This window comes from Schistocerca gregaria, chromosome 5 (genome assembly GCF_023897955.1).
Source record: "Schistocerca gregaria isolate iqSchGreg1 chromosome 5, iqSchGreg1.2, whole genome shotgun sequence".
Classification (NCBI taxonomy): Eukaryota; Metazoa; Arthropoda; class Insecta; order Orthoptera; family Acrididae; genus Schistocerca; species Schistocerca gregaria.
Window position 1 is genome coordinate 276,331,454 of NC_064924.1, and position 23,900 is coordinate 276,355,353.

The 23,900-nt window shown below is 45.9% G+C and overlaps 1 protein-coding gene and 1 non-coding gene across 3 annotated transcripts in view; both read right to left on the reverse strand.

Annotated features, from left to right (window-relative positions):
• LOC126272472 (chondroadherin-like protein) overlaps positions 1–23,900 on the reverse strand; it is a 512,729-nt gene that overhangs the window by 160,612 nt on the left and 328,217 nt on the right. The gene's annotated exons all lie outside the window — the stretch shown is intronic.
• Trnal-uag (transfer RNA leucine (anticodon UAG)) lies at positions 18,591–18,664 on the reverse strand. Its single transcript has one exon. It is a non-coding gene; the product is annotated as a tRNA-Leu (tRNA).

The window sequence follows — 23,900 nt, forward strand, 5'->3', positions numbered from 1 at the left end:
GTGTTTATCGGAACTACCACGGTGTGGTGGTAATCCGAGACTGCACCCAAAAATTTAACTTTTCTCCTAATTTTTCGATTTCAACCGAATTTTGAAAACATGTATAACACTAAAAGATGTAGCAATATCCCAGCTTTGCACTTCAGACCTTCGCTGGCGTTTGAGTTTGGAATTTCTAATACGATTTTAATGGTACTTTTGAGAAACAACTTTTGAACAAATGTAACTGTCAGAAACATCGATACGAGTTTATCCTAGCGGTTGTTCTAGAGCCTGAGGATTAGGCAACCTTTTCAACAGCACTTCGTTGTGTTTACCTACCTTCAGATGCTAGACCAACCGCCAGGCTGATTTCAAAAATGGCTCTGAGCGCTATGGGACTTAACATCTGAGGTCATCAGTCACCTAGAACATGGAACTAGTTAAACCTAACTAACCTAAGGACATCGCACACATTCATGCCCGAGGCAAGATTCGAACCTGCTACTGTAGCGGTCGCGCGGTTCTAGACTGAAGCGCCTAGAATTGCTCGGTCACTCTGGCCGGCAGACCGATTTGATGTCGAAGTTTCTGACAGGTAAATATGTCATGTGCTCACCAAAGTTGCGTGGGTGGCACCTGGGGTGTTGCCATACGGTGGGTGCTGGGGGGAGGGAGTCTTAGAGGAACCCTTTGACGTTTTATTCACGCACCTGTTTCTGTTGCGCTCCCGCGTGCGTGATAACGGCACAGGAGCTAGGAAAACACTAGGGCTCAAAAAGCGTAAGAATCCTTTGCTGCTTCGGATTACACTCAGAATTCGTTGAATGGAGCAAAAATTGCGGTCGCGCTGCACTCCAAAGGGGTGTGATCACGTCCAATGTGGATGCAGGCCCACAATGTCTTTAGAGAAGGGCTGAAGCGTTCAAGTGTGTCAGCAGTGTCCGAAGCTGTCAAGAACATCTTTCTGTTACGCATTTCACAGCAAACAGTCGTTTTCAATGACGAAATGTGTGAGAATCTACGTCCCAAGGCAAGGGGTGACCTCATTGAGTTCCTTTGTGCCATCCCCTGAGGCCCTTTTGTGTCAGTTCTGAGCGGCAGTGTTTCTGAAATGTTTCCTTGGTCACTCATAAATTAAGAGCGTGATTTTAACGTAGGTTGTACCGGTCCTCGCCTCCATCGCTGAGATGTCAAAAGAAAAGGTGGAAATTGGGTAAGAGGAGCTTTTACGGTCTTCCAAACTTTCAAACTTAAGCATTGTAATGGGTGGAAATTAAGGGGTTTCGAAAAAGTGATCTTTCAGTGTTGTTGATCAGCGTACTTGATGCATGAATTGTTCAGCTAAGTGACTAACAATTTTATTGCATTGTAAATTATATGAACTGTTGTCTGGTGTTTTTAAACAACAGTTATTCTGTGCTGACTCTTGTCTATACAAGAGCCGTACTTTTTTTGTTTCAAATTGTACAAATATTGTCATAGCTTTTAAAAATCCCCAAGCACAAATTCTGAGCAATCTGTATAGAGATTAGAGAAATTATTTAATACTTTTTAATCCGTCTCAAAAACATGTGAAATTAAAAAGTGTTCTGCTTTTTAGTCATGTGTATGTGAAAGTTTTCAATCGATTTCAAACATTTTGATGAGATTACAATAAACATGTCGTACATTTCAGGTTCATTTCAGTTCCTCTTCAACTGAGTTAACCAATGTATTGCTTCCTCTTACGTATATCTCGCAGAAAGACGGTTAAGATAAAAATGAGAGAGAACAGAACTCACACAGAGGCTTATGAACGATCTTTATCGAGAAACATTCGCGACTGGAGCAAGAGAATGGGCAAATATCAATGGTATACAAAGTACCCTGGGCACACATCAGACTGTCATCCGGTTCTGATGGAACTTTCTGGACTCGGCAGAAAGTTGGTTTATAATCAGTTGCAAAATAAGTGAAAGTGAATTGATATTGCGTTGCCACGCAGTTCTCAGCTTTTTTGAAAGTTTCAAGTGTTTAGCTCATCTGTAAGTCAGTTTAAAATCAGCTATAAAATTTGTACCGAACAGACAGACAAGAAAGCGAGGCAATAAAAACGTGTTAACGTCTCATGAAATCAGCGGAAGGAATCGTTCGTGAGTTCCAAAGTGCTACCACGGGTTCAGCTAGCACAATGACTACGCGTAGGGAGTTGAAAACAATGGGGTACAGCTTCGCATAAGCCACATATTTCTATAGAAAATGCTAAGCGACGCTTGAGGTGATGTAAAGAGGGACGTCACTGGTCAGTGGATGGCTGGATACAATAAAACGAGTGATTTCGAGTGATGAGTCACGCTATGTTCTGTGGCGGTCCAATGGGGGAGTCTGATTTTGGTAAATGCCCGTAGAACGGTGCCTGCCATCATGTGTAGTATGAAGTGAAGAAAGGAGGAGAAGGTGTTATGGGAAGGGGTTGTATTTCGGCGTTAGGGTGTGATCCCCTAGTGCGCTTAACAAAACACTAAATGTGGTAGGAGATGTACTGCGTACAGTAGAGGAACACTTTGGAGACGTTGCTCCTATGTTAGATCCCGACAGTACACCCTGATATAAAGCAGCGTCTGCGAGGCAATCACTTGTGGACAATAACATCCCTGAAAGAACTGGCCTGCCCAGAGTTCCAACCGAAGTACAGTCGAATTCCTTTGGGATGAAATGGAATATCGACTTGGCTCCAGACCCGTGTTAACACTTACCTCTCTGGTCTAGGCTGCTGTGGAAGAATGGGCTTCCACTCCTGCACAGACACTCAGACAGCTCATTAGAAGTGTCCCCAGCCGAGATGAAGCTGTCAGAATGGCGATTTTTGGTTAGATAGTGTCTAGCTATGGTATCTTTTGCTGAGCTAAGCATGTTGACGGAGTTGACGTTTGCACTGGTGCCAAGTGTAGTACACTACTGGCCGTTAAAATTGCTACACCACGAAGACGACATGCTACAGACGCGAAATTTAACCGACAGGAAGAAGATACTGTGATATGCAAATGATTAGCTTTTCAGAGCATTCACACAAAGTTGGCACCGGTGGCGACACCTACAACGTGCTGACATGAGGAAAGTTTCCAACAGATTTCGCATACACAAGCAGCAGTTGACCGGCGTTGCCTGGTGAAACGTTGTTGTGATGCCTCGTGTAAGGAGGAGAAATGCATACCATCAGGTTTCCGACTTTGATAAAGGTCGGTTTGTAACGTATCGCGATTGCGGTTTATCGCATAGCGACATTGCTACTCGCGTTCGTCGAGATCCAATGACTGTTAGCAGAATATGGAATCGGTGGGTTCAGGAGGGTGATACGGAACGCCGTGCTGGATCCCAACGACCTAGTATCAATAGCAGTCGAGATGACAGGCATCTTATCCGCATGGCTGTAACGGATCGTGCAGCCACGTCCCGATCTCTGACTCAACAGATCAGGCGTTTGGAAGACAACAGCGATCTGCACGAACAGTTCGACGACATTTGCAGCAGTATGGACTGTCTGCTCGGAGAGTATGGATGCAGTTACCCTTGACGCTGTATCACAGAGAGGAGCGCCAGCGATGGTGTACTCAACGATGAACCCGGATGCACGAATGGCAAAACGTCATTTTGTCGGATGAATTCAGGTTCTGTTTACAGCATCATGATGATCGATCCGTGTTTGGTGACATCGCGGTGAACGCACATTGGAAGCGTGTATTGGTCATCGCCATACTGGCGTATCACCCGGCGTGAGGGATGGGGTGCCATTGGTTACACGTCTCGGTCACCTATTGTTCGCATTGTCGGCACTTTGAACAGTGGACGTTACATTTCATATGTGTTACGACCCGTGGCTCTACCCTTCATTCGATCCCTGCGAATTCCTACATTTCAGCAGGATAATGCATATGCATATGTTGCAGGTCCTGTACGGGCCTTTTTGGATACAGAAAATGTTCGACTGCTGCCCTGGCCAGCACATTCTACAGATGTATCACCAACTGAAAACGTCTGGTCAATGGTGGCCGAGCAACTGGCTCACCACTATTCGCCAGTCTCTACTCTCGATGAACTGTATTATCGTGTTGAAGCTGCATGGGCAGCTGTACCTGTACACGCCACCCAAGCTCTGTCTGACGCAATGCCCAGGCGTATCAAGGCCGTTATTACGGCCAGAGGTGGTTGTTCTGGGTACTGATTTCTCAGGATCTATTGAACCAAATTACGTGAAAATTTAACCACATGTCAGTTCTAGTACAATATATTTGTCCAATGAATACCCGTTTATCATCTGCATTTCTTCTTAGTGTAGCCATTTCAGTGGCCAGTATTGTATGTCGCATCGCGGTCAGATAGTTTCTGGCTCTTTGGTGCGCCCCTGGGAGGGCAGCGCGGCTGCGCTCAGGGCCGCAGAGGCTGGCGCAGCGCGGTGCGGTGACCCGGCGCGGCGCGGCGCGGCGTCCTGTGTGTACGGCGACACGGCCGCGGCTGTCGTGAGAGCGCGTGCTGCAGCCTGCGTAGTGTGGCCTGCAGCCCGCCTGGCTGCCTCGCCCAGCCGTGGGCGGCGCCAGCCGACCCCGCGACCCGGCCGACGCCCACCTCTGTGCGGCAGGGACCAGCTCGCCGAGACACGAGGCAGCCCGGCCGCCTGCGCCTGCCGGCTCCTCCGCTATCAGACCGTGCCTCGGCAGCAGGGTCAAAGCTGTCACGGGGTAGCGATATGCACTTATACAGATGGCGGTAAAATGCTAACGTCGTGTGACTAGGGCCTAACGTCGGGCAGACCGCTCGCCTGGTGCAGGTCTTTCGATTGGTGCCCCTTCGGCGACTTGCGCTTCGGTGGGGATGAAATGATGATGATTAGGACAACACAACACCCAGTCCCTGAGCGGAGAAAATATCCGACCCAGCCGGGAATCGAACCTGGGCCTTTAGCATTCACATTCTATCGCGCTGACCACTTTTTTTATTTTTTATTTTATTTTTTCGGGAATCAAAGTTAAGAAGGAACGACGGTAGCCACTTTTTTTTTATCTATCGTATATATATCGGGTGATCAAAAGGTAAGTATAAGTTTGAAAACTGAATAAAACACAGAATATTGTAGATAGAGAGGTACAAATTGACAGACATGCTTGGAATGAGATGGGGTTATATTAGAAAATACAAAAGTTCAAAAAGTGTCCGACAGATGGCGCTTCATCTGACCAGAATAGCAATAATTAGCATAACAAAGTAAGACAAAGCAAAGATGATGTTCTTTACAGGAAATGCTCAATATGTTCACTGTCATTCCTCAACAATAGCCGTAGTCGATGAATAATGCTGTGAACAGCACTGTAAAGCATGTCCGGAGTTATGGTGAGGCATTGGCGTCGGATGTTGTCCTTCAGCATCCCTAGAGATATCGGTCGATCACGATACACTTGTGACTTAAGGTACCCCCAAAGCCAATAATCGCACGGACTGATGTCTGGGGACCTGAGAGGCCGAGCATGACTAAAGTGGCGGCTGATCACACGATCATCACCAAACTACGCGCGCAAGAGATCTTTCACGCGTCTAGCAATATGGGGTGGAGCGCCAAACTGCACAAGAGTCGTACGTTCCAGCAGGTGTTTATCAGCCAGGCTGGGGATGATGCGATTCTGTAACATATCGGCGTACCTCTCACCCGTCACGGTAGCAGTTACAAAACCATAATCACACATTTCCTCGAAGAAAAAATGTCCGATAACGGTAGATGTGGTAAATCCAACTGCACGAGCGCTGACTTCCCCCTGCACAGACGAACCCGCTACAGTCTCAATTTCGTCCTGAATTGTGTCAGCAGCATTACGCCTTGTGCTCGGTCGGCCACTACGGGGTTATCGTCTAAACAACCCGTGGCTTCGAACTTCGAAATCATTCTCGCCACAGCTGCATTTGTCAACGGACCTTTACCCGTTCGAATCCCCTTCCTATGGCGATAGGATCGTAACGCCGAACTAGCACATTCCTCATTCTGATAATACAGCATCACCAAAAGCGCCTTTTCAGGTAACGTCAACATGCTGCGACTGCTGGCGCACCTGATTCTCTCTCTCATTACAGCTCCTTTTATACACGATTACCATGCTCACACTGACGTTTTGCTATCCAGCGCCATCTGTCGGCAGTTTTCTAAACTTTTTTTAAATTTTAGGTTCTAATAAAACCTCATGTCATTCCAAGCATGTGTGTCAATTTTTACCTCTCTATCTACATTATTCCGTGGTTTATTAGGTTTTCAAATTTATACTGACTTTTTGATCACCCGCTGTATTACAGAGAATAATTGTTTTACAAGGTCAGACTTACAACCTTTGCTGACATACATTTTGTACACTACCGCATAAATAATGTCTACAATGTCCAAATGTTGACATGGTGACTAATTAGAAAATTAATTAAGTAAGGAAATGAATAAGATTAAAAATGTCCAAATGAAAAAGACATGAAGACGTTGCTGATAGTACAAATACAAAAGAAACATGATCCTCTAGCAATGAAATGAAATTGATGTCGGGGGCGACACCTGATCACCACCCGACATTCGGTAGAGCAAGAGAGTCATCTATCGACCCGTTTTCCAGACTTTGGCCTAAGACTGGGCCGTCTTCTCGAAAATAACAAAGGTTCCGTTAAGTGTGATCGATATCTGTGTTTGCTTACGTCTCCTATCTCATCTCTCACCCGTCACACCCAATCTGGCCGGCGAGTCGGTAAAAGACCGCCGCACGTAATTAGCGAAGTCTTGCCTATATTTCTTACGCTGTTAAAGCTTCGCGTGTCCATCCAGAAGAAAATGCCAAAAATCCATTTTGTCCTTTTCCGTTTCGTTGTAGACGTAGCCCACCACCATTCCCCGTACCCATGTCACTGAATTCGTTTTATGGACCGGAAAATAAGATTCTTGGGGGGGGAGTGTGTTCGATGAAATTGTGTGAGGGGCGGAGCGTAACAGGAATGCCAATAACTGCGTTATGCTGAAAGAGTAGACGCATCATTTACGAGCTGACAATACAACACCCAGTTCCTGAGTGGAGAAAATCTCCGATCCAGCCGGGAATCGAACCTGGGCCCTTAGGATTCACATTCTGTCACGCTGACCACTAATTTTTTCTCATTTTGTTCGGTATTATTCGTTGAGTTTGGTCTGGGCGGACGTCACTAGACATCCGTTCAAGTTGACCGTTGATTCCTTGACTAAGTTTTTTTTTTAATTGCAGAGACCACGCAGCCCTCTGACCGAACACGCTGAGCTACCGTGCTGGCACTCAGGCACCGGTGGCGGATGGATAGTGGTAGTGTCCAGTACACAGTATACAAATGAGCAGTGGATTGACGGAGATGTCATTTGCATTCAGATGATTCGTGTGAAAAATTCCCGGCGTGGTTATGGTCGCACGAGGAGATTTAACGGACTCTGAACGCGGAATGGTAGTTGGGTCTAGACGCATCACACATTCCATTTCGGAAATCATTTGGGAAATCAATATTTCGATATCCACAGCGCCATGATTTTGCCGAGAACACAAAATTACAGGCACTATATCTCAGCACGGACAACGCAGTGGCCGACGGCCGTCAGTTAACGACAGAAAGCAGCGGAACATTTACAAAACTGTCGGTGCTAACAGGTAAACACCACTGTGTGAAGTAACCGCGGAAATCGGACAGGGACGTACGACTAACGTATCCGTTTGGACAGAGACTTCGATGGGCAGACGACCGACGCGAGTATGTTCGGCAGCAGCACGAGACATCACCTGCAGCACATCTCCTGGTGTCGTGACCATAACAATTGGATCCTAGAGGACTGAATAGTGCCATGTCAGACGAGTCCACATTTCTTTTGGTAAGAGCGGATGGTAGCCAGTTGAACCCATCATTGACTGGAAATACACTCATGCTAATAAATTAAGGATCAGTGCAGAATGTGATGCCACGCAACGCGGCACTGCACAAAACTTGCGCTAATAGCATAGGCACATAGGGAACACACACGACACAGATCTGTAAGTTCACCGTATTGGTCATAAGTTGATAAAACCGTCCAGAAACACATGTGCTACAAAACGCCACTGTTTTCTGCGCATGTACCCCGACATCTATATGGGATATGATCACCATGCACACGTAAACAGGCCGCACAACGGGTTGGCGTACTCTGGATCAGGTGGTCGAGCAGCTGCTGGGGTATAGCCTCCCATTCTTGCATCAGTGCCTGTCGGGGCTCCTGAAGTGTCCTAGGGGTTTGAAGACGTGCAGCAATACGTCTTCCGAGAGCATCACAGACGTGCTCGATGGAGTCTAGGTCTGGTGAACAGGCAGGCCACTCCATTCGCCTGATATCTTCTGTATCTAAGGACTCCTCCACCATGGCAGCTCGGTGGGGACGTGCGTTATCGTCCATCAGGAGGAAGGTGGGACCCACTGAACCCCTGAAAGGGCGGACATACTGGTGAAAAATGTCGTCCTGATACACCTGACCTGTTACAGTTCGTCTGACAAAGACAAGCAGCGGTATACGTGCACCAATCATAATCCCACCCCACACCATCAAACAACGACCTCCATATAGGTCCCTTTCAAGGACATAAAGGGGTTGGTATCTGGTTCCTGATTCACGGCAGATGAAAACCCAGCCAGAACCACTGTTCAGACTACACCTGGACTCGTCCGTGAACATAACCTGGGACCCCTGTTCCAATGACCATTTACTGTGTTCTTAACATCAGGCTTTATGGGCTCTCCTGTGAGCAGAGGTCAGTGGAATGCACCTTGCAGGTCTCCGGGCGAAAAAAACCATGTCTGTTCATTCGCTTGTAGACTGTGTGTCTGGAGACAACTGTTTCAGTGGCTGCGGTACGGTCCCGAGCAAGGTTACCCTCAGTTCTCCGTGGCCATCTGCGGGCACTGATGGTGAGATTCCGGTCTTGTTGTGGTGCTGTACACTGTGGGCGTCCTGTACGGTAGCGCCTGGGTACGTTTCATGTCTGCTGGAATCGTTGCCATAATCGTGAGATCACACTTTGTGGCACACGGAGGGCCTGTGCTGCGACCTGCTGTGTTTGACCATCCTCCAGTCACCGTAGTATTGTACCCCTCATAACGTCATCAATATGTGTTTTCTGAGCCATTTTCAACACACAGTCACCATTAGCACGTCTGAAAACGTCTGCACACTTACTCGCTGCACCGTACTCTGACATGCACCAACACACCTTTGCGTATGTGGACTGCTGCCAGCGCTACCGTGCGACGACCGCAGGTCAAATGCACCGCACGGTCATACCCTTAGGTAATTTAAACCCGCAAACTGCCCACCAGAGCGTTGTTTCACCATATATGAGCATTATCCTTAATTTATGAGCATGAGTGTAGTTATGTCGGCTACGTGGAGACCTTTTGTCGCCATTCATGGACTTCAGGTTCCCAAACAACGATGGAAATTTTGTGGATGGCAGTGCGCCATGTCACAGGGTAAAATTTTTCGTGATTTCAAGAATATTCTGGGCTATTCGAGGGAATGATTTGGCCACCCAGATCGCTCGACATGAATCCCATCGAACATTCATGGGACATAATTGAGAGATCAGTTCCTACACAAAGTCATGCACCGGCAACACTTTCGCAGTTATGGACGGTTATAGAAGCAGCATGGTTCAATATTTCTGCAGAGGGCTTCCAGCTACTTATTGAGTCTCTGCCACGTCGAGTTTCTGCACTACGCCAAGCAACATTAGGAGCTATCCCATTACTTTTTTCACCTCGGTGTCCAGCCGCTACACCAGTGCCAATCTTCGTGGGATGATTAGGGGAAGGTCGGGTAGTATCGCCAGTGGAAATAACGAAGCGCGTATCTACACGTTCGTTAAAGCGAACCAAAAATGTGCCGCGTGGTTAGACACAAACGTGCGTTGCGCTATCAGCCTTCTGTGCAACGGGTGAATGACGATAGCAACGAAGTGGCACCTAAGTCTACGGCCTATTTGCCTTACGCAGGAAGCATTTCCAACAGGATTGGCCGCATTTTGCGGAAATATGATGTGCAATGTGTTTTTCGACCACCTTCTAAGATTAAGGCCCTGTTGGCGTCCGTAAAAGATTATGTTGGTTTGCGTTAGGCTGGTGTCTATCGTATTCCTTGCAGTTGTGGCATGTCATATATTGGTCAGACAATCAGGGCTGTGGAAGACCGGTGCATTGAACATAAACGTCACACACGCTTACAACAGCCGAGAAAATGCGCCATTGCAGAACATTGCCTTAACACTGGTCATCCTATGGAATACAACAACACGGAGATCCTGGCTTGCACGTCCAGTTATTGGGATAGTGCTATTAAGGAAGCTGTTGAAATCAAATATCAAGCAACCTTATAAACAGAGATGGTGGATTTTGTTTAAATGCTGCTTGGAATCCGGCTCTGTCTCTCATCAGAAGACAGAGGGTCAGAATTAGTGCTACCTCACCTGTTGATTAATAGTCACTATCGATATTTCTAATGGGGGTTATCTTTGATTGTGTGTTAACTCTGCGGTTACCTGTTCTGTGTGCGGTATCTTCCTTGTTTCTCCTCTGTGAACCGAGGTATTAAATTCCCTTGCACATTGCTTCCTCCTTGCATTTGTGCCCTGAGAATGGCAGGGTGTGCTCCTGCCGAAATATCGGCGGTGGTCGACGACGTAACCCGGCGGCAAACCCGTAAATTATTTGAACATTCAATTTGCCGGGAAACGTTTAGGTCTCACGAAGGATGTTTACATTATGGCTTACTACAGACCATCTGTATAAAATATTTCGAAACTGTGGGTCCTCCAAGAAATACAATTTTGATAACGATTATAACCTGAAATCGGTTGTTGTTGTTGTGGTCTTCAGTCCTGAGAGTGGTTTGATGCAGCTCTCCATGCTACTCTATCCTGTGCAAGCTTCTTCATCTCCCAGTAACTGCTGCAACCTACATCCTTCTGAATCTGCTTAGTGTAGTCATCTCTTGGTCTCCCTCTACGATTTTTACCATCTACGCTGCCCTCCAATACGAAATTGGTGATCTCTTGATGCCTCAGAACATGTCCTACCAACCGATCCCTTCTTCTGGTCAAGTTGTGCCACAAACTTCTCTTCTCCCCAGTCCGATTCAATACTTCCTCATTAGTTATGTGACCTACCCATCTAAACTTCAGCATTCTTCTGTAGCACCACATTTCGAAAGCTTCTATTCTCTTCTTGTCCAAACTATTTATCGTCCATGATTCACTTCCATACATGGCTACACTCCATACAGATACTTTCAGAAATGACTTCCTGACACTTAAATCTATACTCGATGTTAACAAATTTCTCTTCTTCAAAAACGCTTTCCTTGCCATTGCCAGTCTACATTTTATATCCTCTCTACTTCGACCATCATCAGTTATTTTGCTCCCCAAATAGCAAAACTCCTTACCTACTTTAAGTGTCTCACTTCCTAATCTAATTCCCTCAGCATCACCCGACTTAATTCGACTACATTCCATTATCGTCGTTTTGCTTTTGTTGATGATCATCTTATATCCTCCTTTCAAGACACTATCCATTCCGTTCAACTGCTCTTCCAAGTCCTTTGCTGTCTCTGACAGAATTACAATGTCATCGGCAAACCTCAAAGTTTTTATTTCATCTTCATGGACTTTAATACCTACTCTGAATTTTTCTTTTGTTTCCTTCACTGCCTGCTCAATATACAGATTGCATAACATCGGGGAGAGACTACACCCCTGTCTCACTCCCTTCCCAACCACTGCTTCCCTTTCATGTCCCTCGACTCTTATAACTGCCATCTGGTTTCTGTACAAATTGTAAATAGCCTTTCGCTCCCTGTATTTTACCCCTGCCACCTTCAGAATTTGAAAAAGAGAATCCCAGTCAATATTGTCAAAAGCTTTCTCTAAGTCTACAAATGCTAGAAACGTAGGTTTGCCTTTCCTTAATCTAGCTTCTAAGATAAGTCGTAGGGTCAGTATTGCCTCACGTGTTCCAACATTTCTACGGAATCCAAACTGATCTTCCCCGAGGTCGGCTTCTACTAGTTTTTCCATTCGTCTGTAAGGAATTCGCGTTAGTATTTTGCAGCTGTGACTTATTAAACTGATAGTTCGGTAATTTTCACATCTGTCAACACCTGCTTTCTTTGGGATTGGAATTATTATATTCTTATTGAAGTCTGAGGGTATTTCTCCTGTCTCATACATCTTGCTCACCAGATGGTAGAGTTTTGTCAGGACTGGCTCTCCCAAGGCCGTCTGAAATCGGTAAGTTTTTGTTAATCATGTACAGGCGGAACGAATCGATTATCCTAATTACAACATAGCGGACCGAGAAGACCACATGAGTCCGGAGACACGCTGCAGCTCTGTACTGAGTTACCTGAGTTCTGCATCCATGCAGTATAGAGATCACTGAACAGTGTTAACTATGAGCGGAGACTGAACTGGCGCCAACGATGAAACATCATTCTCAGGGTCTTTGCTCCCATACGCTGTACACTGATGAACCAAAACATTGCGAACGCCATCTGGTGACGTTGCGCGCATGTGACGCGGCAGTTAAAATAGGTACACTGAGGTGACAAAAGTCGTGGAATAGCAATATGTACACACACGGATGACGGTAATATGACGTACAAAAGGCATAAAAGGGCAGTGCATTGGTGGCGCTGTCATTTGTACAGATGTGAAAAGATGCCCAATATGATTACGATCGCACGTCGGGAGTTGACAGATTTTGACCGCAGAAGGGTAGTTGCAGCTAGACTCATGGGATATTCCATTTCTGAAATCGTTAGGGAATTCAATAGTCCGAGGTCCACAGTGTCACGAGTGTGCCAAAATACTAAATTTCAGACATTACCTCTCACCAAGGGAAAGGCAGTGACCGACAGCCTTCACTTGAAGACTGAGAACAGGGGCGTTTCTGTAGAGTTGTCAGTGCTAATAGACAAGCAACTCTGTGAGAAATAACCACAGAAACCCATGAGGGACATACGAGGACAGAGAGGCGAAATATAGCGTTAAAGGGCTATGGCAGCAGACGACCGCCACGACGGCCTTTGCTAACAGCACAACGTTGACTACAGCGCTGCTCCTGGGCTCGTGAACATCATAGGTCGGGTCCTACACGGTCGGAAAACCTTGGTCTGGTCAGATGAATCCCGATTTCAGTTGGTACGAGCCTATAATAGGGTTCGAGTAGTATGTCTGATGCAAGCATTCTGCCCTGTATTTTGTGTGTGTTTGAGAGAGTTGCAATTGTCCTGTGTTTGTCAAAAGCTGCTGTAAGCGCCAACGCGGGGAGTGAGGTGTAACCCGCAGCCTAGGTCCTGCTGTGTTTACGTAACCCTGCCACGTCCGGATTGCTTTGGGGGAAAACGCCAAACAAAGGGAATAGTATATCTTTTCCTTCCGCCAACGCGGATAACCATGGTGCAGGGAATGGCAATGTAGACAAGTGTAATGTGCTGCGAATACATAGAAAGATAGATACTTATCATTTAGCTACAAAATAGCAGGTCAGCAACTGGAAGCAGTTAAGTCCATAAATTATCTGGGAGTACGCATTAGGAGTGATTTAAAATGGAATGATCATATACAGTTGATAGTCAGTAAAGCAGATGCCAGACTGAGATTCATTGGAAGAATCCTAAGCAAATGCAATCCGAAAACAAAGGAAGTAGGTTACAGTACGCTTGTTCGCCCACTGCTTGAATACTGCTCAGCAGTGTGGGATCCGTACCAGATCGGGTTGATAGAAGAGATAGAGAAGATCCAACGGAGAGCAGCGCGCTTCGTTACAGGATCATTTACTAATCGCGAAAGCGTTACGGAGATGATAGATAAACTCCAGTGGAAGACTCTGCAGGAGAGACGCTCAGTAGCTCGGTATGGGCTTTTTTTAAAGTTTCGAGAACATACCTTCACCGAAGAGTCAAGCAGTATATTGCTCCCTCCTACGTATATCTCACGAAGAGACCATGAGGATAAAATCAGAGAGATTAGAGCCCACACAGAGGCATACCGTCAATCCTTCTTCCCACGAACAATACGAGACTGAAATAGAAGGGAGAACCGATAGAGGTACTCAGGGCACCCTCCGCCACACACCGTCAGGTGGCTTGCGGAGTATGGATGCCGATGTAGATAAAACTCGTGTTGTAATTTGTGATTTTCTTATGTTTAAACAAACAGACCTGCAACTAAGTGTGATCTGGGTTTGTTTCATGGCAACCTTTCTTGCTCCAGTTACATATCTATGTTCTAGTGAATTGTGGTTACCCACGTGAGACTTAAGTGTTGTTTGGGCCGTGTAGTATTTAAATGCAATTAAGTGGCTGGTCCACTTTGATAGGAACTGTACTGTTGGTTGTAAGCTTTTCTTAAGTTTGGCAAAGCCACGTACTGTGTTTGCTAGTTGTTTCTGAACTGTTTTTACAAGCATTTTATGCTTATACTTGTTTTGTTTCAATAAGAACTTATACTAAGTAACTGCTGCTTGTAGTGAAGATTGTGGAGCATGATCTGCAGGAACCTTATGTAAATAAATTAAGTATGTGTAAATCAAAGTACGACTACCAACCATGATTCGCCATCCCGTTTCCCGTCCTGATAAGTTGTGGTATGGATTGTGCAAGGTCGTATTAAAGGGGCCAAGGTCAGTTGATAGTCGATATAAAGATCCAATTATAAGTTTATGAGCACTACGCCTAGCCCAAACAATCTCTTTCTCTTTCTATTTATGTGGATATGAGTTTCTTGTCTCCTGCGACCTATGCAGAATTCTATTTGCTATTAGCCTGTCTAACAAAAATCTTACCCGCCTCCTACCAACAACGTACCGCCTCTCAGCCCTTACCAACTCTCATTCCACAACTACTTTCCTATAATTTATTCTACAATCTGCATCCAAATAGCTGAAATAAAAAGTATTACCAGAAGCGCTCAGCACCATCGCCCTCAGAGGTTTCAAGACCACACACATCGCCACCGTCTCATCAAATTTCAAATTATCGCTTTTATTTCTGTTGATGTATTATTAATAGTTTCATTCAAAGGTTGGAAAGTGGCCACTGACGGACCTCCCGCTACTGGGGAATGCAAACAACAAATTAAAAAAGCCTGATCGAAGACACAAAAGGAAGCCACCAGACATCATCGAACAAAGCACGCTCCACGCAGTTGGCACGCTGTGTGGCGTCGTCGTAATGCACGCTAATGTACGACGCGTGCAACGTCTGTCATGCAAATGAAGTCTGATGATGAGTGATGCCACTCGAAACGCGTCGCGTTTAATAAACGTCTATACAAACTACGTGGTGGCAGTACCATTCACTGCTTTGTAATCCCGTGTCGCAATAAGCGTCGAACCTTGGTCAATAAGGCGTTCAGTAACGTAATGCGGATGAGAAGAAGAGGTGCAGTGATGTTCGATAAAAGAACAAACCAAATGCAGCTAGTATTGTAATATGCAGCACAATTTTTTTCGATGGTTATCACGTGTAATGAGCATGTGAAGTATAAAGAACAAATAAATTCAGGTTTAGAGGCGACTAATGGAATACATCATTTTGAAGGATCGCATTTGAAACAAAGTGGAGCCTGTGGATTGTGGAAGGAAGGCAAAGATGTACTTTTTTTTATTATTTACATCCAACTAGCTTCTCGCGCGCGGTTTCTTTTAAAACATGCTGACAAATTAATTAGCTCGCTACAGTGCTTATTCGCATGACATAGTTAACGCACTGAGCGACACAGATAAGAAACGGGTGGCGCTTCGCTTTTTTAACGTATTCCGAGTCAACTAAATACAGGAAAAAAATAACAGCAGGTCGTTTTCGAACATTTTTACACGTCAGCTCTCCTCATTCCCATCTAAGCAGTAGGGATATCTTACTCCTAGAGTATTTTTACACAAATAATGAGTCAAGTGTATAATAAATGTGGTTGGAATTTCTCGGAAGTAGCAAGTGATATGTGTGCAAAATTTTATAGAATTTACTGGCATTTCACTATCTATCGGGACTGTCAATAATGAGCCTAGAGATCCCAGAAAACTATGGATTTGATACTAATATCGGTCGTTATCGAATATTTTACATGTCATAGCTTCTCATACCTACCCCCACCACTAGCGCTAGTAAAGGTAATTTATTTAGATAAGGTTCCTTCAGATCATGCTCCACTAATTTACTAAACTTGGGCTCTAAAATGCATAAATGCATACCTTAAGAAGAGACGTGTTTCACAATAGCAAAAATGAACAAGTGGTCATATTTCTTAACGTATGCGTTTTAAGAGCCATATTTACAAAACATCTTCGTTTCGAATGATCGTTTCACTCATCTCCCAGAACACTGACCATTCCTCTTGGGACACCCAATACCGTATGTTCGCGATTTTGTTCATGGCTGCCGTTTTTTGCGGCAGCTGTGGTGTATATTCTTGCAAAATGAAATTCCTTGTCGGCTACAGTACTGAAATATTTAACTGCACTTACCCTGTTTCGAGAGAGTAATCTGTCATCTTGGAAGTATTGTAAAATTTTTGAAAAACACTTCAGAACATAGTAATAAATGTACTTACAGTACAAGAAGAACGTTACAGAAAACTTTCTCAGTAATGGCTTACAGCGTGGGAAAGCAAACGTCAAACTGAGATCGGACTATTAAGAAGCCCTAAAATGATTGAATAAAAATATTACTTTGTTTGTTTGAAATTATCTGATGTGAGATAGATAAGTCGGAAAATTGACATACTCTTCGGTAACATACTCTTCGAGAACATGTGATGTACTCCTTGCAAAGTTCTGTGCCATCCTGCTCCACTGGTTGGAGACTAACAGTACCCGGACAAGCGAATTACCATCTCGTGCGTAGACTACCATTAAAAACACGACACAAACCATTGCGTTTGGAATGATGCCTTCATCGGTAGTCATGGACTGCTGATGAATGACGTCGCATTATGTTCAGCGAAGAATCGTGCACTAACTCGAATAATGATCGTCGGGCTTCAGTCTGGAACCGCGCGACCGCTACGGTCGCAGGTTCGAATCCTGCCTCGGGCATGGATGTGCGTGATGTCCTTAGGTTAGTTAGGTTTAAGTAGTTTTAAGTTCTAGGGGTCTAATGACCTCAGATGTTAAGTCCCATAGTGCTCAGAACTATTTGAACCATTTTTTTGATGATCGTCAGTAAGGTGCCTTGGCGGTGACCCGGGGAAATGTCCTACTCTTCCATTGTTTTGGCGTCATGGTGCGGGGAGCCATCGGGTATGATTTAAGGTCATGACTAGATGTTAAGGGAACAACGGTGGCACAACGCTACATCATCGACATCCTGCCTTCTCATGTGTTACCTCTGAAGCGACAGCAACAGGTGTGATGTTTCAACAGTTCAATGCTCGGCCACACAAATGTCTCTACAAGCTGTCTGCTTAATGATGAGGTGCTTGTGTGGCCAACAAGATCCCCAGATCAGACCTGAGTAGAATGTGTATGGGACAAGCTCGAAACCTCAACTACATCACCGTGCCAGGATCAAGGACATCAAGAATCATTTACAACATTATGTGAAGATGGTATCTGTCCTTTCGGATATGTGCGAAAGAACAGATACCATCTTCATACAGTCAACGCTAACCGGCCATTGACCTCCTTCTTCTGTGCTGGATGCACAAGCATTGCCCGAACTCTTACAGGACTCGGTAAGACTGTCTGCCGCGAGTTATGAGTGTAATGGGTAGGGGACTACAAATGTAGTGTGTGGACATTAAGCTGGGAATGTGGGCCTCACGGGGAGCGTGCAAGGGATAAATCCCTGCAGTCCCACTATCCTCTGTGTCCTCGGTGGTGCAGATGGCGAGAGCGTCTGACATGTAAGCAGGAGATTCCGGGTTCGAGTCCTGGTCGAGGCACACATTTTTAACTGTCTCTGTTGATGTGTATCAAGGAGTGTCGACAGCTTAGTATCTTGTTTTAATTGTCATTTCAATAACAACATTTGTGAGCCAGCTTCCCTCAGGACAGGAGACACCCTTCCCAACCGATCAGTGCATGTGCCCAAGCCAGAGGGCTGCAACCCCGTACTGATAATGGGCTCATACAGCAACAGCATGAAGTACCTCCTCAGTCCGTGAAGTTTCATTTCGTTTCATCCTCCCCTTCTGGGCGTCTCACTTTTTTGCGAGGCGGTGTATTTGAAGAACACTTGTAAGGCTGTTGTTGCGTCTGTGTCTGTTTCGTTAAACGGAGAGTGGGAGTAGGAGACAGAGCCGCCTCGTCCTTGGAGAGGTCTGCGCCCGTGTCCTTGCCGGAGAGGCGCCAGAGCCCCACTGAGCCGCTGCCGCGAGCGTGTCCAGCTGAGCGAGACGGCGCCGGGAGCCGCTCCGTGCTGCCCGTCACGCTCGGAGTGACCACGGCGGCGCTGCCTGGCTGCACCGGCGACCGCGGCCCACACTAACTTTCTTCTCTCAAAACACAATGGAGTTACAGAAACTGGCCGCAAGCGGGCATTGACTGAAAGCAAGGGCGAAAGTTCAAAATTTGTGTCGGACCGGGATTCGAACCCGGGTCTCCTGCTAACTAAGGCAGATGCTCTGACCACTGAGCCATCCGGACACAGTGGTCATTGCATCTGCACGGACTACTTTATAAAGCCTTCTGTCGGATCCAAATTCTCAACTCATCACACACTCCCAATGTAGTGCCACTACTGGTGGCATTCTGCCGATTCCCGTACGATTTCGAGCCCGGTGTACATCCGCACTGAAGAGATCATTGGCCGTCCTCGCCCTAATTATACAAATGCGGTGTCTGTCATTTCGGACATTTTCAGCTTTCCCCATTGAAGCCAATGTCTGTAATTCCTTTCTGCCTTAATGGCTGTTGGATCAGAATGGTGTCTGCTCTTTTGGATATGTCCGAAAGAATCTGTTCTTTCGGATATGTCCGAAATAAGAGACAGCACACACACACACACACACACACATTGAAGAGCCAAAGAAACTGGTACACCTGTCTAATATCGTGTAGCTGTGCGGGGTAGCCGCGCTGTCTAGGGCGCCACGGTTGGCGCGGCTCTCCCTGTCGGAGTTTCGAGTCCTCCCTCGGGCATAGTTGTGTGAGTTGTCCTTGGCGTAAGTAAGTTTGCGTTAGAATAAGTAGTGAGTAAGCGTAGGGACAGATGACATCAGCAGTTTGGTCCCATAGGAACTTTTATTGTATTGTATGTGAACCAGGGGACTAGAAACGACGGAGAGGCTCCGTCCCCGTCGCAGCTGCAGTGGTCCACAACCCCACGAAGACTAATGCAGTCCACTTAACCCTTCCGCCGCCCCACATCGAATCACTCTTTCAGAGTTATTGTGCAGTTCGGCCCGCAGTGGACCCCCCCCCCCCCCCCCACCTCTCACAAGGAACGTCTCACACCAGACGAGTGTAACCACTATGTTTCGTGGTAGAGTAATGGAGGTGTACACGTACTTGGAAAATTTATTTGCGCAGCAATCACCGACGTAGTGTAGCTCAGGCGGAATAAGGGGAACCAGCTAGCATTCGTCGAGGCAGGTGGAAAACAGCCTAAAAACCATCCACAGACTGGCTGGCTCACCAGACCTCGACACAAGTGCGCCGGGCGGATTCGTACTGGGACCAGGCGCTCCTTCCCAACCCGGAAAGCCGTACATTAGACCGCCCTCCCCCCTTCCACCGGGCTCCCTTACGAACTTACACAAATTTCCAAATTTTCCTAATATCCTGTAGGGCCCCTGCGAGCACGTAGAAGTGCCGCAACATGACGTGGCACGGACTCCACTAATGTCTGAAGTAGTGCTGGAGGGAATTGACACCATGAATCCTGCAGGGATGTTCATAAGTCCGTAAGAGTACAAACTGATGAAGATGTCTTCTGAACAGCACGTTCCAAAGCATACCAGATATGCCCAATGTCTGGGGCGTTTGGTGGCCAGCGAAAGCGTTTAACCTCAGAAGAGTGTTTTTGGAGCCATTCTCTAGCAGTTCTGGACGTCTGGGGTGTCGCATTGTCCAGCTGGAATTGGCAAAGTCCGTCGAAATGCACAATGTACATGAAGTGAAATATATAATGAGTGTGTTGGGATGGGACAACACGAATATAGTGTGTGGACGTACAAGGTGAGGATGTGACTCTCGCGGGAGGCGTGCGCGAGATAGTCCCTGCAGTCGCGCTGTCCTCTGTGCCGACGGTGGCTCAGCAGGATAGAGCGTCTGCCATGTCAGTAGGGAACCCGGGTTCGAGTCCCGGTCGGGGCACACATTTTTACCTGTCCCCGTTGATATATATCAACACCCGTTAGCAGCTGACGGTATTAATATACTTCTAATTTCTTTCAAGTGATACAGGCTCAAATCATCAAGCCAAATTGAAAATAGAATCGGAGGGTAGTGACCTACAAAGGATCGGCAAAAACTACATATATGAAGCAAGTGTGTTAAATCCGTATGCACAAAGACTGAGCAGCAACAGTAAAACATTATTGGTTAAAACTAATGTAAAATAGTTAAACCTGAGAGCCATAGCATGCTACGGAATCTATGAAAGAGAGCGATATCGCTAAAGTTATTTGATATGTGCGATGAGCAGCAAACAAAGAACTGTGAAATCGCGACTCGTACACAGTATGTGCGACGAAAGTCAACCAATACATTGGTGACATGGAGGCCACTGAGCAAGCCTATATACAAAGTGGGAGTGCCAGTGTACATACAAGCTGTAATAAATTCAGCGACAGCTGAAGCGCAAGTATGCAGTATACTTTATACAAATCATGTAAAAGATCACCTTCGATAACAGGGCTGGACGTCGCCGACCCGAAGGCGTGCGAGGGGCCCCCGCGCTTGTTTACAAGTTGACCTGTTGTGAAGAAACGTGCATGTAGCTTGTCTACGTGCTAGGTAAAATCTAGTGTGTGAGAGATAATAAACCTTGGTGGAAGTTTTAGCAAGACAGCGTGTGACAGCTACAATTTAAAAATACGTCGTAGTTCGTGGCTATATCAAGAAGACATAGTCAGAAAGTAAAAAGCCATTAGCACATAGGAACCTTAAAATAAAATTACTTTAAAATTTGTGAGCAAGCCAGCTTCGAAAGCATAATTAAATACAATAAGATTTGGGCATGAAGTAGGTCACTGCAAACCATAAGCCATGCAGTCGAAAAACAATCCGTTTAACAGTGTGAGTTCACGATTCAGTCGGTCCTTAGAGCTAAGGCGGGAATGTTTATAAATTTCAACTTCTTCTAAAAGATTTATTCTGCACTCTTTGTCGACTACAAGGAAGATTTCGGCACAGAGTAAAGACAGCGGGGATAAGTTCTTTTTTTTAGTTTTAAGATGTTGTGCGAAAGTTGACTTATAAGAATCCTCATCTTTGTTGGGTAAGTGCTCGCGAAAACGTGATTTAAGAGTCCTCCCTATTTGTCCAATATAAAAGCTTGAGCACACATTCCTCTGAATATTATATATGCCACATATTCTTTGGTTGTAGGCCTGCAGTTGTGTATATAAAGCAGCTTAGTGACATTATTAGTGGTAAACGGAGTACGGTGTAACATGTCCCCTAGGAAAGGAATTGTAGAATATTTTTTGCCACTGACACGATCTTTATTAAGTGAAGAAGAATTGGCGTGCTTACTAGTTTTAGCCTCATATAGTTTTGCATGAGACTAGCCAGATACACGAAATGCACTTAAGGTTGCTAAGCGCTGTAGCAATAGCAAAGAGAGTAAGGGTCACTCCAAACATGCGGTCACTCAAAACGTGAAAAAATGACATTTTGTGCCGAAAAGGAAGAAGCATCGATTTTATTATCTGTTGTAGTAGATTACCTATTGATTTGAAAACCAATTTTTCCGTCTACCACAAGCAATTTCAAATCGAGAAAACCAAGGTTTATTATCTCTCACACACTAGATTTTACTTAGCATGTAGATAAGCCACAGGCACGTTTCTCCACAACAGGTCAACTTGTAAACTCGCGTCGAGGGCCCCTCGCACGCCTGCGGTCGGCGACGTCCACCCCCTGCTATCGAAGCCGCACTGCACTTCACTTACTCCTGTTTCCTGCTAACGCGCGTTCAGCGGCCGTCCTCGTCTCCTGGATACTGAACAGCTCCACGCGTCTCAACTGTTCCATAGGCCACGGCGCCGACGTAAAAACTGAACAGTTTACCGTCCTTTGGTTAGGTCTCTTTACAAAGTAACGATGTTATTTTTTATACGTCTGTTTCCTTAGCATTTGGTTCACTCATTGTTGTCTGTGTCAGTGCTTTTGTTAATCTTGTATATGGCTATATAAAGTTTAAGGCATACTTGAGCATCAACTGTCGCAAAATGTATTTCACTTCATATGCACACTATCACCCCCACTTTGTATATAGGCTTCTTCAGCGGCCTTCATTTCGCCAGCATGTAGGTTGACTTTCATCCCACATACTATGTACGAGTCGCTATTTGACAGTTCATTGTTTACTGCTCATCGCACATATATATTTTCAGCATTGCCTCTCTGATTGATTGATTCTGTAGCAAAGGTATGTTCTGGCTCTGAGGCTTAACTATTTTTCATTAGTTTTAACAAATACTGTTTTGCTTCTACTGTTCAATTTTTGCACACTTAGTTTTAACACACTTGCTTTATGTCTGAACTTTTTGCTAATATTTCGTAGGGCGCTACCCTCCGATTGTTATTTTGACTTTTTCTTTGTCCATCCTTGTGATCGATGGTCTACGGGAACTCAGCCGTTCACCCACGAAATAAAATGAAACACCTGCAGCCACTGTTTGATGCTATTATATTACACTACAACCAGTTTCGGTGACTCAATACTCCGTATTCAGGCCTTAACTGACTCTTAGAAGATGAACTCTGAATGTATACACGATCTCATCTGCGGCCACCATCTATGAACTCATTCCGGGGAACACTGTAACAGTGATGTTGTGTCTGTAACCATCAACTAACAACACAAACTGCAAATTGCAGCCTACCTGTGTGGCCGTGCCGTTCTAGGCGCTACAGTTTGGAACCGCGTGACCGCTACGGTCGCAGGTTCGAATCCTGCCTCGGGCATGGATGTGTAGTTAGGTTTAAATAGTTCTAAGTTGTAGGCGACTCATGACCTCAGAAGTTAAGTCGCATAGTGCTCGGAGCCATTTATGATATACTCTGCTGACATGGCAGACGCTCTACCTATCTGAGCCACTGAGGACACAGTGCGACTGCAGGGACTTGTCTCTGGCACGCCTCCCGTGAGATCCACATTCGCAACTTATTGCCCCGTACTATATTCATAGTGCCCCTGCCCATCATACTCATTACTCGCGGCTTTACTGCCGATTCACGTATCTACACTCCTGGAAATTGAAATAAGAACACCGCGAATTCATTGTCCCAGGAAGGGGAAACTTTATTGACACGTTCCTGGGGTCAGATACATCACATGATCACACTGACAGAACCACAGGCACATAGACACAGGCAACAGAGCATGCACAATGTCGGCACTAGTACAGTGTATATCCACCTTTCGCAGCAATGCAGGCTGCTATTCTCCCATGGAGACGATCGTAGAGATGCTGGATGTAGTCCTGTGTAACGGCTTGCCATGCCATTTCCACCTGGCGCCTCAGTTGGACCAGCGTTCGTGCTGGACGTGCAGACCGCGTGAGACGACGCTTCATCCAGTCCCAAACATGCTCGACGGGGGACAGATCCGGAGATCTTGCTGGCCAGGGTAGTTGACTTACACCTTCTAGAGCACGTTGGGTGGCACGGGATACAAGCGGACGTGCATTGTCCTGTTGGAACAGCAAGTT